The sequence below is a fragment of the Pleurodeles waltl genome, chromosome 5, assembly GCF_031143425.1.
Source record: "Pleurodeles waltl isolate 20211129_DDA chromosome 5, aPleWal1.hap1.20221129, whole genome shotgun sequence".
NCBI classification, from domain to species: Eukaryota; Metazoa; Chordata; class Amphibia; order Caudata; family Salamandridae; genus Pleurodeles; species Pleurodeles waltl.
The window spans coordinates 1,851,609,748-1,851,627,242 of NC_090444.1; positions in this window are offsets into that span (position 1 = coordinate 1,851,609,748).

A 17,495-nucleotide genomic window follows, 5' to 3' on the forward strand; every position below is an offset into this window, starting at 1 on the left:
GGAGGAGGAGACCTTTTGGACGCAGGCTGCACTATGTACTAGGCAGCATGTGTCGTGACGGGGACACTCACCTGAAAAGCAGGATGTCTGCAGGGGCAATGGTATGCCCTCTGGCCTCCTGGAACACCTCTCGGCACTTCCTGGTGGACACAGAAACCCTGCAGGTGTCCCAAATGGAAAGGGAGAGAGGAAGAGAAAGATACAAAACACTGCCACGTCTTGCCGGTCCAGCCAGGCACCCTGTTTCTTCGGGGGTGGTCGTTGTTGACAGAGTGATAGTAGAGTTAGTGCACTCAACTTCCTTGAAACTGAATCTCTCTTTCTGATATTTGCACGGGAGTGGTAGAAGAACACCGGGATGCTCCAGCACTTTTCTTGGATAATAATAACTGTTGGCACAATTACTAACACTGCATTACCAAAAGCCCAAACTGAATAGCAATAAGTACTGCGACACTAGGGATGGCTTCACAGAGATTCACTGTTGCACACTACAATTAGAACTGTGGATGCACTTATCATGCACAAGAAAGACAAACAAGGGTATTAATTATATCACGTATAACGTTCCTACATGCATACTAAAAGGAACAAAAACAATCTAAGAAATACAAATTTCCACTCTGGGTTTAAACAGTTAGAGTGGCACAGTTTGGTTTGGTTTCACTGTATGTGTGAAAAACCATTCAAAAGGGAATTCCTCAAACCTGAAACACAGGCATGAATGACACAATTTAAATCCAAGAGTTATGCTATTAGAGAAAGAAAGGTCATGTAAATGCTGTTTTAAAATTGCACTGTCACTTTTTGTAGTACTTGAGCTCAAGCAGATTTCCTGAAGCACATTTAGGCAAGTAACTACAATAATAATGTAGAATGTTCAGGAATGCATTTGTCCCTTCAAGATAAGCACTCTGCCAAAATATGAGGTCTGAAATACACCAGCTGTTCTAGGAAAGCGCAGCGCTCAAAGAACAAACTTCCTGGAGAATACTAGTCACTTAGCTGCAGTCTTTTCCGGAGTGCTGGAAGAATGCCTGGTGTCAGCTGGTACAGGAACAAAGAAAAGAATTGCCTCAAAAGTCCTGAATACGAGGATGACAGCAGGGGCTGGACTGCCAAATCAGATGCTGAGATCAGGAAGCAAAACAAAGCCAAGCAGGGAGGCATGCTTCACTCTGCTATTTATAGCCAATCAGGAAAGCAGTTGAGTCTCCACATGTGGATGAGTCACCACACCCAATTAGAAGCACATGTCTACACCACACCCAATTAGAAGCACGTCTACACCTGCTCACATTAGCAAACAAGCATTGGTAAAACCAATTGTGTAACACAGCACATTATGCTTACTTAGAAACATGAAGGTTTAACCAAGAACAGAAATATGATTTAACCCTAATCCCTGGGGATGCTGACAGATAACGCAGGAGGCACCTTGGGGATTCCTGTCAGCGGCATCCTGGTGGGTGCGTGGTGAGCAGTGAGTGAAGCTAGAGGTGGGAATAGGCTCGGAGCCGCGGACCCGGCCAGGGGAGCGGAAGTGGCTAGCAGTAGGCCGGTGCAGCTTGCTACTGCTGCAGGGCCACCCCCAGAACTTAAGCTAGTACCTGGCCTCCAGTGTTTACGACTTTAAAACGACTTCAAAAGTCCCAAAGGCTTTCAATATTTTCTTCAAGAACCATAAGCATTATATTCTCTGCTCAAGAATCTTCATAACTGCCAGGACCCTCAAAGAGAGCATGCTCGTGCCTCCCTAGCTTAAGGAGTGCAGGACAGTGTAAGGGGTGAGGCGGCGCTCTGAGGTCTAGGGTCACATTCTGCCATAGTATATGCTATAGGTGCATTATTAGTACTTTAAAGACTGAAAGCGCCCCTGGATTCTTCCTTGTAGTCGGAGGAGCCTTTACGTAGTAGGGCAAGGCAGGGGGCCCTTATTGCGCCACAGGAGCGCTTGTGTTTCGCCCGCACCTGCCGTTCGTACTATTGGGGTAGAGGTGAAAGGAGCACATATGGCAGTGGTTAGTAGAGAAAAACGTAGTAACGCAGTGGCGAGGGCAGTGACTGTAGACAGCCTTTGCTGAGTGTTTGCCTGGTCTTCGCAGAAGCAGTCCAGCTAGGTCTTGGTGCAGCTTGCGTGGTTCCTGCGTACACTGCTCAGCCTTGATTTTTACTATATCTAAATACCTGGACTGATGGTCTGCTTATTAACAATTTAGCCAAGCCATTTCTGCAGTCAGCTTGATGGAAGTAGCCCATGTTGCCTTCGGGTACAGCAAATTGAAGCAGTCTTTAAGCTCATGGTCTTGGAGAATTCGGAGCAGCAGAGTCTTTATACACCATTGTGCGAGAACATGATATCATTGTGCTATTTTTATGTGAGTGACAGATTGGGGCTTGTTCCAGTGGGGCCCATGAAGCCTGTGAGCATAACCCCCTGGGGTTCAAAGGTTTTATTGTGACAGTAGCCTTCCTCAGTGGGTGCAAAGGTGACAGCAAAAAGAATTGAGGCAAGGGTGTACATTAGGCACTCAATTCTGCCAAAAGACTAAGGCAAATCTGATGAGAAAAACAGCCCCCCCTCCTCATTTGGGTATTCTAAAAGGAGGGGGTAAAATACTAGCTTTTTTCCAGTGTTGGAGGAAAAAGCTTCTATGTTAGAAGATATGGCAGTGGTGTAAAGTGGAGTGGTGCAGAGTACAGTGGAGTGGTGCAGAGTAGAGAGGACTATTACATTTGCACAGACATACAGTTTTTAATAATAAAACTTTAGAGTGCACAGATAAAAAGGTGAGGAAATTGCATCACCTAGTTTAATGATTCAATTTGAATATATTAAAGTATTTGTTTCCAACACACTGCAACAATTACAAAAATGTGTGTTCATTTGTTCATTCATAATTCTGATATATTCTGAAATACTTACAAAGTTCATTTCAACATGGTTGTGTGCTAAAAAAAAAAAAAAAACTCTTTCCTACCCCCAGTATCCTGTAAGGTTGTGGCATAAATACTCTCAATTTGAAGTCAAAGAAAGAAAACTAAATAAGCACCCTTTGAAGACTGCACCTGACATTTGACCTCGGTCTTTGAATGTACAGCAAATGTGACGAGATAAGAACAAGATTTCAAGGCCTGTTAACACAAAACAAGTTCATGGAAGAATACCAAAAATATGGTTTAGGCAATAGGAGGGACAAACTGAACCTGGAAAGCCTAAAGCAAATACAGCAAGCAAATGGAATGCTAGAAAGTGTGAGTTACAAACTACACAGCCACTGGTAATCCTCGAGCTGAATGCATTCCTAGGTCAAATTCCAAAAATCTGCAAAATGTCTTTACCAAATCAAACAGCTGCACTGTCTGGTAGGCTGCAACCTAAAAAGCACAATCTACAGACAAAGTACTAGCTTCTTGCCAATTTTGATGTAATTCAGTCCAGCAGTTTTTCCTGTAGCCTGTCGTGCAGAAGTCTATGGAAAACGCAGGGGGGTTTTGTGTTTGGAGACCGCATTCCCCATTTTTTTCCTCAGCCCGTGCCAGACAGATCACCCCAAACTTTCCAGTAAGGAGCTGAGGTGGATGAACTTTTTGGAAAGTTTTGTGAACATTCATCAAACGGGGCCAAAGGTATTAGCAAACCAAAAACACTCTTGCTATATAAAAGCAGACCCAACTATAGCTACCTAGGGGCAACCCCCACTAACAAAGTTTAAAGTAAAGTTGATGGGCGTGGCTAGAGTGGCCAACATGGCAGACGTGATTTAGCTCTTCTCCACCGCCCTGTTATCCTGAGAAGACATCCTGATCAGCTGGCCATCCATCCTTCATAGCTCCGCATAAGGCAAGCCAAAGCAGAAAGCCATTGCACCCTAGGTTTGGCGGACTCCGGAGCACAGGGAAAGACGTGCTGACTCATCGGCCCTGGCCCACATATTGCACCTGCCCACCGCCCAGTAAACACAGGCTAGACTTGCCGCTATTGACTGCCATTGCACTTCACAGCGCATGTCCCACCACCCAAAGAGACTGAAAGAGGAGGTGAGCTGGGGGTGGGTGGGGGGGTGGTGGGGGGAAGGACCTCAGACACTGCATGCGCATTGGCTGGCTGAAGTAACCCGCCGGGGTCTCTGAGGATCGCAAGTGAGGCAGCCTTGCCGGGTGGACTTCTTAAAGATCTAGAGTTGCTCAGATCAAGCATCCATTACCACTGAAGACCTGTGCCTCCCCCTACCAACTACTACAGAGGGTGAGCGGCAAGGACACCAAACATCTGCAAACATTCAGGGGCCCCCTTTCTACAATCACCTGGAAATGCAGCATCGCTCTCCTAACAGTATCCAGCTGGCAGAACTTGTGGACGACGCGCTGAGGCCTAAGCGCAGCATAGTCCTGGGAGGCTGATAATATATAAGTGCATGTCATAGGTCCTTCATGGTGATGAGCACCATTCTCTGCTACAATAACACAAAAATCTCCTGTTGCGCTTCAGACTCACCATCCAGCCAAGACTAGAGACTACAATACACTCCTGTACTTGACCCTGCTTTGATTGCTACCATTATCTCTCGAATTTGAACTGAACCTACTCTCCTCACTTAACCCCTTCCCCGCCACGGACGTAATGGTTACGTCCATGGCAGCGCCCGTGTGGCGCCATGGACGTAACCATTACGTCCTGAATGCTTCCCTCGGGAGAAGCGCTAGCGCTCCTCCCGAGGGCCGCCCCCCCACCCCCCTAGGTCAGGGCTGACCGGGGAATCCCTTCCCCTTCCACCCCCGCACCCCCCGTGACGTTTTTTTTTGTTTCATGTTTTTTTTTTTTGGTGGGGAGCGACCCCTTAGGCAAGGGTAGCTCCCCTTGGGGGAAAATTATATTTTGGCCATTTCTGCCTCCCTTGGGGGCAGATTGGCCTATTTTGATGAGGCCAATCTGCCCCCAAGGGGGGTAGAAACCACTAGACACCAGGGAGTTTTTTCTTTGCGTAAATTTCACGCAAAGGGAGCGACCCCTTAGGCAAGGGTCGCTCCCTGGGGGGGAGGGCAATTTATTTTAGGCCATTTCTGCCCCCAGGGGGGGAAGAAACCTCTAGGCGCCAGGGCAAATTTTTTTTTTGTGTTTTTTTTTTTTGTTCTTTCTTTTTTTTAGAGATGGGGAGCGACCCATCAGGCAAGGGTCGCTCCCCTGGGGGGCAAATTGTATTTAGACCATTTCTGCCCCCCTGGGGGCAGATTGGCCGATTTTAGGTCAATCTGCCCCCAAGGGGGCAGAAACCACTAGGCACCGGGGATTTGTTTTTTGGCGCCAATGTCACGCAGGGGGAGCGACCCCGTAGGCAAGGGTCGCTCCCGGGGGGCGGGGGGTGGGGGTTGGGGGGGCAAATTTATTTTAGGCCATTTCTGCCCCCCCGGGGCACAGATCGGCCTATTATTAGGCCGAACTGCCCCCGGGGGGGGGGCAGAACACTCTAGGCGCCAGGGCAATTTTATTTTTGTGTTTTTTTTTTTTGTCGTTTCTTTTTTTAGAGATGGGGAGCGACCCATCAGGCAAGGGTCGCTCCCCTGGGGGGGCAAATTGTATTTAGACCATTTCTGCCCCCCTGGGGGCAGATTGGCCAATTTTAGGTCAATCTGCCCCCAAGGGGGCAGAAACCACTAGGCACCGGGGATTTGTTTTTTGGCGCCAATGTCACGCAGGGGGAGCAACCCCGTAGGCAAGGGTCGCTCCCGGGGGGGGGTGGGTGTTGGGGGGGCAAATTTATTTTAGGCCATTTCTGCCCCCCCGGGGGGCAGATCGGCCTATTATTAGGCCGATCTGCCCCCGGGGGGGGGGGGCAGAAACCTCTAGGCGCCAGGGGAATTTTTCTTTTTTTTCTTTGTTTTTTTTTTTTTAGAGATGGGGAGCGACCCATCAGGCAAAAGTCGCTCCCCTGGGGGACAAATTGTATTTAGGCCATTTCTGCCCCCCTTGGGGGCAGATTGGCTGAGTTTAGGTCAACCTGCCCCCAAGGGGGCAGAAACCACTAGGCACCGGGGATTTGTTTTTTGGTGCCAATGTCACGCAGGGGGAGCGACCCCGTAGGCAAGGGTCGCTCCCGGCGGGGGAGGGTGGGGGGGCAAATTTATTTTAGGGCATTTCTGCCCCCCCCCCCCCCCCCCTGGGGCCGGCAGAGCTACAGGCCAAACACCACAGGTAGGCACCTTGCAAAAAACACCTCTGTTTTCTGTGAAAAAATATGTTGTGTCCACGTTGTGTTTTGGGCCATTTCCTTTTGTGGGCGCTAGGCCTACCCACAGAAGTGATGTACCATTTGTATCGAGAGACTTAGGGGAACGCTGGGTGGAAGGAAATTTGTGGCTCCTCTCAGATTCCAGAACTTTCTGTCACCGAAATGAGAGGAAAAAGTGTTTTTTGGGCCAAATTGTGATGTTTGCAAAGGATTCTGGGTAACATAACCTGGTCAGAGCCCCGCAAGTCACCCCATCTTGGATTCCCCTGGGTTTCTAGTTTTCAAAAATGCACTGGTTTGCTAGGTTTCCTCAGGTGTCGGCTGAGCTACAGGCCAAAATCCACAGGTAGGCACTGCTTTTTATAAAAAAATGTGATGTGTCCACGTTGTGTTTTGGGCCCTTTCCTTTCGTGGGCGCTAGTCCTACCCACACAAGTGATGTATCATTTTTATCGGGAGACTTGGGGGAACGCTGGGTAGAAGGAAATTTGTGGCTCCTCTCAGATTCCAGAACTTTCTGCCACAGAAATGTGAGTAACATGTGTATTTTTAGCCAAATTTTGAGGTTTGCAAAGGATTCTGGGTAACAGAACCTGGTCCGAGCCCCGCAAGTCACCCCTCCTTGGATTCCCCTAGGTCTCTAGTTTTCAGAAATGCACAGGTTTGGTAGGTTTCCCTAGGTGCCGGCTGAGCTAGAGGCCAAAATCTACAGGTAGGCACTTCGCAAAAAACACCTCTGTTTTTTTCCAAAATTTAGGATGTGTCCACGTTGCGCTTTGGGGTGTTTCCTGTCGCCGGCGCTAGGCCTACCCACGCAAGTGAGGTATCATTTTTATCGGGAGACTTGGGGGAACGCTGGGTGGAAGGAAATTTGTAGCTCCTCTCAGATTCCAGAACTTTCTGCCACAGAAATGTGAGGGACATGTGTTTTTTTAGCCAAATTTTGAGGTTTGCAAAGGATTCTGGGTAACAGAACCTGGTCCGAGCCCCGCAAGTCACCCCTCCTTGGATTCCCCTAGGTCTCTAGTTTTCAGAAATGCACAGGTTTGGTAGGTTTCCCTAGGTGGCGGCTGAGCTAGAGGCCAAAATCTACAGGTAGGCACTTTGCTAAAAACAGCTGTTTTCTGTGATATGTCCACGTTGTGTTTTGGGGCATATCCTGTTGCGGGCGCTAGGCCTACCCACACAAGTGAGGTATCATTTTTATCGGGAGACGTGGGGGAACGCTGGGTGGAAGGAAATTTGTGGCTCCTCTCAGATTCCAGAACTTTCTGCCACAGAAATGTGAGGAACATGTGTTTTTTTAGCCAAATTTTGAGGTTTGCAAAGGATTCTGGGTAACAGAACCTGGTCCGAGCCACACAAGTCACCCCTCCTTGGATTCCCCTAGGTCTCTAGTTTTCAGAAATGCATAGGTTTGGTAGGTTTCCCTAGGTGGCGGCTGAGCTAGAGGCCAAAATCTACAGGTAGTCACTTTGCTAAAAACAGCTCTGTTTTCTGTGATATGTCCACGTTGTGTTTTGGGGCATATCCTGTCGCGGGCGCTAGGCCTACCCACACAAGTGAGGTATCATTTTTATCGGGAGACGTGGGGGAACGCTGGGTGGAAGGAAATTTGTGGCTCCTCTCAGATTCCAGAACTTTCTGCCACAGAAATGTGAGGAACATGTGTTTTTTTAGCCAAATTTTGAGGTTTGCAAAGGATTCTGGGTAACAGAACCTGGTCCGAGCCCCGCAAGTCACCCCTCCTTGGATCCCCCTAGGTCTCTAGTTTTCAGAAATGCACAGGTTTGGTAGGTTTCCCTAGGTGGCGGCTGAGCTAGAGGCCAAAATCTACAGGTAGTCACTTTGCTAAAAACAGCTCTGTTTTCTGTGATATGTCCACGTTGTGTTTTGGGGCATATCCTGTCGCGGGCGCTAGGCCTACCCACACAAGTGAGATATCATTTTTATCGGGAGACGTGGGGGAACGCTAGGTGGAAGGAAATTTGTGGCTCCTCTCAGATTCCAGAACTTTCTGCCACAGAAATGTGAGGAACATGTGTTTTTTTAGCCAAATTTTGAGGTTTGCAAAGGATTCTGGGTAACCGAACCTGGTCCGAGCCACACAAGTCACCCCTCCTTGGATTCCCCTAGGTCTCTAGTTTTCAGAAATGCACAGGTTTGGTAGGTTTCCCTAGGTGGCGGCTGAGCTAGAGGCCAAAATCTACAGGTAGTCACTTTGCTAAAAACAGCTCTGTTTTCTGTGATGTGTCCAGGTTGTGTTTTGGGGCATATCCTGTCGCGGGCGCTAGGCCTACCCACACAAGTGAGGTATCATTTTTATTGGGAGACGTGGGGGAATGCTGGGTGGAAGGAAATTTGTCGCTCCTCTCAGATTCCAGAACTTTCTGCCACAGAAATGTGAGGAACATGTGTTTTTTTAGCCAAATTTTGAGGTTTGCAAAGGATTCTGGGTAACAGAACCTGGTCCGAGCCACACAAGTCACCCCTCCTTGGATTCCCCTAGGTCTCTAGTTTTCAGAAATGCACAGGTTTGGTAGGTTTCCCTAGGTGGCGGCTGAGCTAGAGGCCAAAATCTACAGGTAGTCACTTTGCTAAAAACAGCTCTGTTTTCTGTGATGTGTCCACGTTGTGTTTTGGGGCATATCCTGTCGCGGGCGCTAGGCCTACCCAAACAAGTGAGGTATCATTTTTATCGGGAGACTTGGGGGAACATAGAATAGCAAAACAAGTGTTATTGCCCCTTGTCTTTCTCTACATTTATTCCTTCCAAATATAGGGGTGTGTGTAAAAAAGACATCTATTTGAGAAATTCCATGTAATTCACGTGCTACTATGGTCACCCCGGAATTCAGAGATGTGCAAATAACCACTGCTCCTCAACACCTTATCTTGTGCCCTTTTTGGAAATGCAAAGGTTTTCTTGATAGCTATTTTTTACTCCTTATATTTCAGCAAATGAATTACTGTATACCCGGTATAGAATGAAAACGCACTGCAGGGTGCAGCTCATTTATTGGCTCTGGGTTCCTCGGGTTCTTGATGAACCTACAAACCCTATATATCCCCGCAACCAGAGGAGTCCAGCAGACGTAACGGTATATTGCTTTCGATAATCTGACATTGCAGGGAAAAGTTACAGAGTAAAAAGTAGAGAAAAATTGATGTTTTTTTCACCTCAATTTCAATATTTTTCTTTTTCAGCTGTTATTTTCTGTAGGAAACCCTTGTAGGATCTACACAAATGACCCCTTGCTGAATTCAGAATTTTGTCTACTTTTCAGAAATGTTTAGGTTTCTGGGATCCAGCATTGGTTTCATGACCATTCCTGTCACTGACTGGAAGGAGGCTGAAAGCACAAAAAATTGCACAAATGGGGTATGCCCCAGTAAAATGCCAAAATTGTGTTGAAAAATTGGGTTTTCGGATTCAAGTCTGCCTGTTCCTGAAAGCTGGGAAGCTGCTGAGTTTAGCACCGCAAACCCTTTGTTGATGCCATTTTCAGGGGAAAAACCACAAGCCTTCTTCTGCAGCCACTTTTTCCAATTTTTTTGAAAAAAACAAAATTTTCCCTGTATTTTGGCCAATTTCTTGGCCTCTTTCAGGGGAACCCACAAAGTCTGGGTACCTCCAGAATCCCTAGGATGTTGGAAAAAAAGGACGCAAATTTGGCTTGGTTAGCTTATGTGGACAAAAAGTTATGCGGGCCTAAGCGCGAACTGCCCCAAATAGGCAAAAAAAGGCCTGGCACAGGAGGGGGAAAAGGCCTGGCAGCGAAGTGGTTAATGTGAACCACCTGAAGTCTGCAAATTGCTTCTGCTGCATACCCCTCACAACTGCCTGCCTCAGGAAACCGCTGCACTGCAGTAAACTCTAACTGGCGCATGTAGCTACCGTGCCCCCATCAGAACACTTGCATGTATACACAGCAGAGGAATATAGATGGAGACAAACTGCTCTAACGTCAGGGCAGGTAACGCATCCCTTTGGCTGCAGACAGAGTGAGGCACTGGGACCACGACGGTTGGGGTGAAATTAAATCCTTGTCTTGGCCCTACGCTGACCCCAGGACTTCTGACGTCCGTATTTCTCCACCATGCTCCGAAGTGCAGGCTATATCTCCTTCAATTCAATGAGAGGCACATACATGCAGGGACCACCAGAGCTACATGTGCTGCATTGCCTTGAGCTATCTACTTTGCCCGCTGACCCTGTGAGCTTGGAGATGGGTCACCTGCATATCTTGGGGGCAAAACGCCACCTTGAAGCCCCAGACAGCTCCTGAAAAAATGACATCCTTAACCACAGGAGACCATAATAGACACCCTACTTCACTGGAGGAAAAGTGGATACAGTACTCCTCGCAATTGAGAGCTCCAAGATCTCATTAGAGACCAAAATAGATATGGTTGCATTGGAACTCTTCTATGCGGAATATTGAAAACTAGCTGACAGGGTATTGGCTGCAGAGCACACTATTGCAACACTACAACGCAGGACACACAGCATGGAATCTTCAAGACTCGAAAGAAAGTGGCACCAAGATCAGACTCTGGATAACCACACAGCCTTCAAAAACACCATCTGCAGACACCACCAAGCCATCCGAGCTGCCAAAAGAACCGCCTTCAAAGACTGAATCAACAACGCACACAGCCACAAAGAGCTCTTCAATGTCGTGAAGGAACTCTCCAACCCCAGCTCCAGCGCCAACGACACCCCGCCGCCATCCCAAGACCTCAGCGACTCTCTAGCCTCCTACTTCCACCACAAGATTGCAGACATCCACGACAAATTCGGCACCCAGACCCCCCGGCAACCACCAACACCACAGATTCACCTCCGACCAACCTCCTGCTCTCCTGGACCCCCGTCACCATCAAAATCATGAACACCATCCACTCCGGCTCTCTATCTGACCCCTGCCCTCACCACATCCTCAACAAAGCAAGCTCCATCATCGCACCCCAACTACGGAAGATCATCAAAAGCTCCTTCGAGTCTGCCACCTTCCCTGAGAGCTGGAAACACGCCAAGATCAACGCCCTCCTCAAAAAACCCAAGGCGGACCAAAAGGACCTCAAGAACTTCTGGCCTATCTCCCTGCTCCCCTTCCTGGCAAAAGTCACCAAGAAAGCTGTCAATAGACAAGTAACCCGCTTCCTAGAGGACAACAGCACCCTTCCCAATCCAGATTCTGCAGCATTCACAGCACCGAAACCGCCCTCATCGGCGCCACCGACGACATCAGAACCATACTGGACAGAGGCTAAACCACGGCCCTCATCCTCCTGGACCTCTCGGCCGCGTTCAACACCGTCTGCCACCACACCCTATGCTCACGCCTCAGCAATGCTGGAATCCGCGACAGAGCCCTGGACTGGGTCACCTCCTTTCTCACCGGCAGAACCCAGAAAGTCCGCCTCCCAACATTCCGCTCGGAGGCCACCGAAATCATCTGCGGCGTACCCCAGGGTTCCTCCCTCACCCCGACCCTCTTCAACGTCTACATGGCCCGCTCGCTTACATCGCCCAATCCCACAACTTCAACATCATCTCATACGTCGACGACACCCAGCTGATACTCTCCCTCACCAAGGACTCCACCAAGACCTACCTCCACGAACGGATGAATGCATCGTCGAATGGATGAAGAGCAGCTGCCTCAAACTAATTCCGACAATACGAAGTCCTCATCTTCGGCTCCACCCCCTCCGCATGGGATGACTCCTGGTGGCCTGCCACTCTCGGAACTGCTACGACTCCCACAGACCACGCACGCAACCTAGGATTCAGCTTGGACCACTCATTATCCATGACCTAGCGTCAACGCCAACTCCTCCTCCTGCTTCAACACCCTCCGCATGCTTCGAAAGATCTACAAATGGATACCAACCGAAACCAGAAGAACAGTCACCCAAGCCCTCGAAAGCAGCAAGCTGGACTACGGCAATGCCCTCTACGCAGGAACCACGGCCAAACTCCAAAAGAGGCTGCAACGCCTCTGCACGCCTTATCCTGGACATCCCCCGCCACTGCCACATCACAGACCACCTGAAAAACCTGCACTGGCTCCCAGTCAACAAGTGAATCACCTTCAAACTCCTCACCTATGCTCACAAAGCACTGCACAACACCGGACCAGAATGCCTCAACAGACGATTCTCCTTCTACACCCCAACCCGGCATCTCCGCTCCACCGACCTCGCCCTCGCAACCGTCCCACGCGTCTGCAGAACTTCAACCGGTGGTAGATCATTCTCGCACCTCGCCGCCAAAATGTGGAACACTCTTCCCACCCACCTGCGCCAGACCAAAGACCTCCTTACCTTCAGAAAACTTCTCAAGATCTGGTGGCTGTCGAGCAGTAGCAGCACACCCCCCCTCTATCCCCTCCCCTTCTCATTACCTTGAGACCCTCACGGGTGAGTAGTGTGCTTTACAAATCCCTGATTGATTGATTCTCTACAACTGCTAGAAGACCGTGTGCCAGTCCTAGAACAGGGGGCGGAAGATGTGAAAGGTAGATCCTATGAATTAACATCCACATGGTGGGATTACCGGAGGGTACTGAAGGCTGTGACTCAGTGCAGTACGTGGAGACCTGGCTACAGGATATTCCCCCCTTGGCTACAGTTTCACAATTCTACTAGATTGAGAGGGTACATCGGGTTCCTGGGCGTAAGCCTCCACTTGGTGCCAACACACATCAATGGTAATTCACTTCCTGAACTATCAGGACAGAGACTTGGTGATGAGGGTAACGCGCCAACTCCCTGAATTAAAGGTGGGCAGTGCCAAAATTATGTTTTTCCCGGATTACTGTTCAGAGACACTGCTGCTCCTCCCTCGCAGTCAAATGCAGATTGCGTGAATTAGGGCTCAAGTACTCCATCCTCTTCTCGGCCAGGATCCGTGTCATCGCCAAGAGCACCACACACTTCTTCACTGCCCCTGATTAGGTACGGACTTGGTTGGATGTATCAAGACTTCAGGCTGACCATACTGGGCGGACATGAGGGACAGGGACCTCCCCACGCAATCGGTACCAGGGGAACGGGGAGGGCCATGACCGCAAATGCAAAGCAGCCCCTGACTTAGAGAAAATAATCGTAGAACGCAGTAAAGCACTAACACAGGCTGCAACAATGATGGATACCCTGCATTGCTCCAGCCCTGATGTCTCTGACTCAGAATCATCAGAAATCTCCGTAGCCACCTGGCCCTCTGGACGGAGCTCCTTGGTCCCACCGGACGTCACCTCGCAGATAGCAGAGGACATTATTGAACCAGGACTCCACCTACAATTCTTAAATGACACATCTAAACATGTGAGAGAATTGTTTTGCTACACTACACACCATGGCCAATTGACCTATGCTCCTTATTGTCCATCGCACAGATTGGATGGCCAGGTATATGAGAGACAAAATGGTTCCCCCACCCCCTCTGATCTCTACCCCCCAGGTGCTTTCTCGCTGGAGCAGCCTTCCCTGGCTCTTGGGGAGACTTTAACAGTGTATTGGATACACAGTTGGACCAACCTTTCCCACCCTTACCCCCACACCGCCGCAACCTCTAACGCCCTCTACTCTGCAAATTCGCCCCACCACGGGCACCTAATGGGCATATGGCGATACCATTATACTTCCTAGAGGATGTAATCCTTCTATTCAGCCCCACATGGACTCCATGCCTGTCTTCATAGACTGGTTTGTGCACCTGATCGGATACCTGTGATCACACAAACTATCTAGGCCTGACACATTCAGACCACAACCCCCAATACTTCCATTTAAATTGGGACACAAGTCCCCATTCCCACATGGCATCTACAACCCATGGCACTTCAAGGTCCTGAGTTCTGTAGTTCTACAGGGCAGAGGATCAATGGTTACTTCAACTTAAACAAAGACTTTGCCACTTCACGCTCTGTAGAGTGGGATGACTTCAAGGCAACTCTCCGCGGCCAGTCTGGGACTCACCTGGAGTATGCGCAGGCAGTTGGATAAAGAGGTGCTCACAGTGGAAAGTCAACTACTATACTGCGAAACTGATATAACATGCAACCCCAAAGCCTTGCCACTATTAGTTGCGAAACGCAAAGAACACTCCAAACTGCTAGAGATTGCGATGTTAAAACTACACAGGACACTCTGCCAATGTGCATGCAACAGAAGCCAGAGCGGGCTCCATCCTTGCTTGGCTAATTTGCCAAGAGCGACCCCAACACCCAATCATGGCACTTCTCTCAGCTGCTGGCCCCTTCCTCTATATACAGCACGAAATTCATGAAGAATCCCACCTACACTATACAACACTATACCGCTCTACCATAATTTCCGGCCCCAGCTGCCGTTGATTCGTTTCTCTTGGACATACCTGTCCCCTGCATCACACCCGACCAGAAGATGGAATTAGAAGAGCCGATCACACTGATTGAGATCCAGGAAGCCATCCGTTCCCTTGCTAATGGTAAAACCCTGGTCTGGATGGACTGCCAGCTGAATTTTACAAAGAATATTCTTTGCAGATTACACCCCACCTACACAAGCTTTATACGGAAGCTCTTGCAACAGTGCAACTTCCCGACACACTCCAAGACACTTTAATCTCGCTGCTCAAACCACACAAGGTCCCAACTAGCCTACATTCATACAGACCACTAGCACTCCTGAATAGACTATAAAATATTATGTAAAATCATAGCGAACCAATTAGCTCCCTGTTAGTCTATGCCAATCGGAATGGCATTGTGCCAGCTTGTACTACATCCCTGAATATAGAAAGCTTTTTTCAAGTCCTGCAATATGCACCACTACACTGGCACCATGCGAGTTGCCTTGTGCTTGATCTGGAGAAGTCGTTTGATTCTGTTAGAATGGTACTCCCGATTTAGCATCATACTGTGGTTCGGATTGGGACCTCACTCCATCTGACTGATAAGACTATTGTAAACATTACAGATGGCTTGAGTAAGAATCAGCCCCTATATCTCAAGCCCAGTCCACAGAGGCACGAGACAGGGCTGCGCACTATCGCCTCTCCTATTTGCACTTGCTGTGGAACCCCAAGCTGTTGTGTTGCACACGTAGGGCTGCGACTGGGGTATACCCTTGGGTGACGGGATCCACTCTGTGTCACTCTACTGTGATGATTTCCTCATCTACATAAAAGACTCATCCCACCTCCCAAATAACCACTTTCACTATGTACACAGCCATATTAGGACTATGGGTCAACTGGACCAAGTCCTGGGGATGCTATGAGGCACACACGTTACCACGTTCCCAGAGATAATGCTCTGGTGCGAGGCAGGAATCCATACATTGGGTGACCTCTTTGACAACAGCACACTGTCAACACAATACCCTAATGGACGGAACTGGTCTACTTCCTCCCTCAGCAGTTTTTATTTTTTTAACTTTACTGTTCCCTTAAAAGTGCGCTACAGCAAGCATGAACCCCCAATACACCTTCTGCTACAGTACCTGCACGCTTTGCAGCAGGAGACACATGGTACACTGGCTAGCAGACTCACTGCGGCAGCAGACCTCTGGAGACGGACAGAGGGATACCCTTTACAGATAAAAAGTTGTCAGCATTACTAGAAGATCACACGCATATCCCGCAATTTCGTTTAATATAAAATTCTATATCACGCAAAGAGCCTAGCTCACGCCTGACAAAATTAAGATACTACAACCGAATCAATGCTGAGTCCCCATGCTGCTGCCTGACGAATACAGACCTACTACATATGCTATGGCCATGCCTACATCATTACTGGACCACAATACTACACTGGTGGTCCCACTGTGCGAGCCGACCCATACCGCAGAACTGGGAGGCCTGCTTCCTTGGGCTTTTCTGCAGGGCCAAAATACACAAAGCCACATCCCATTTCATTGACCCGGGCCTAATCTTGGCCAAACATCTCATCACCCGCAGATGGCATTCACCTGACCCGCCAACCTATGAGTAGTGGATACAATCTCTAGATGATTGGGCACAGGCAGAGGGAATGGCTCTGAAGACAATTTAGGCAAAAGCAAATATCCGCTTGCGACTAATTGGGTCTTAATCCTCACTGACCTTCACTTGCCCAGATGCACATCATCAGATGACGCTGCTGACATAACAGAATCCCCTCACTAACTGATATGCCGTACACACTACAGGGGACTCAACGCTTTACTAGCTACACAATTTAGTATATCCCAGTACTGCTGCTAATGTTAAACTGTTGAGGTCCCCATCATACTGTTGGAGCAACATCATTGCCACTCCCCGGCCTGATACAGAATTTTCTCTGGATCTTATCACCAATGACTCTTTCCTTCTCCCCTTTTCCCTACCTTAAACCAACATAACATGTCTCTGCCCCCCTTGCTACTCTCTGCTCCCACCAATTTCAGCCTTTCCAATCGTTTTTCTTTTAACTGTTCTCATTACTACTGGGTTTAAAAGGTTGAATCTTTTGCACAATTTTTACCTTGGGGCAATGCAACTACAACAGAGGAGATATTGACTCTGATACTCGTCGACTTAAACTTACAAATGCACTACCCGGAAAACCACATGATGGCTTTTTTTTTACGTATTGATTTATTCCATACAATATTGTGATGAGAACTTTCTTCGCATGACTGTCAAATGTTGTACACGGTTTCTCCCTGTTAATGCATTTCGTACATGTACTTAATTCTTGTAATAATCAGAATATTGCACAGTACACTATGGTCCTAATTATGAGTTTGGCAGGCAGAAAAGGCCGCCCTCCAAACTCCCGTGGTCAGGAGACTGCCATGTAAACATCGGCGGAGAGAGGGGTTGTAATCCCCAGGGCAGAACTGAATGCTGGTGGATTGGGACCGCTGGCACCGCCAGTCCGTCGGGCGGCTGAAAAGTGGCGGTGCTGGCGGTTATGCCACAGTCGTAATGTTGCAGTCAGACCTGAGGGCCTACGTGTTTAAACAACACAAAATCAATAAAATTGAAGAAAAAAAAAACTGGCTAAAGTAACATTGTAGTTAGGTTTGTTTTTGTTGAAAAAAATAACCTTTAACGTTATAGTTCATTGAATGTGTTGTGGTAACCTTACCTTACTACAACAACAACAAAAATAACAGACATTCACCAGTTATAGCAAGAGCTAAGTATAACTTGAACCCCATTCCCACAATGATTATGATCTTACATCACTCTTGACATGTTCTATGACATCATTTATGAGAACACTGAAGACATGCACCGAGTGT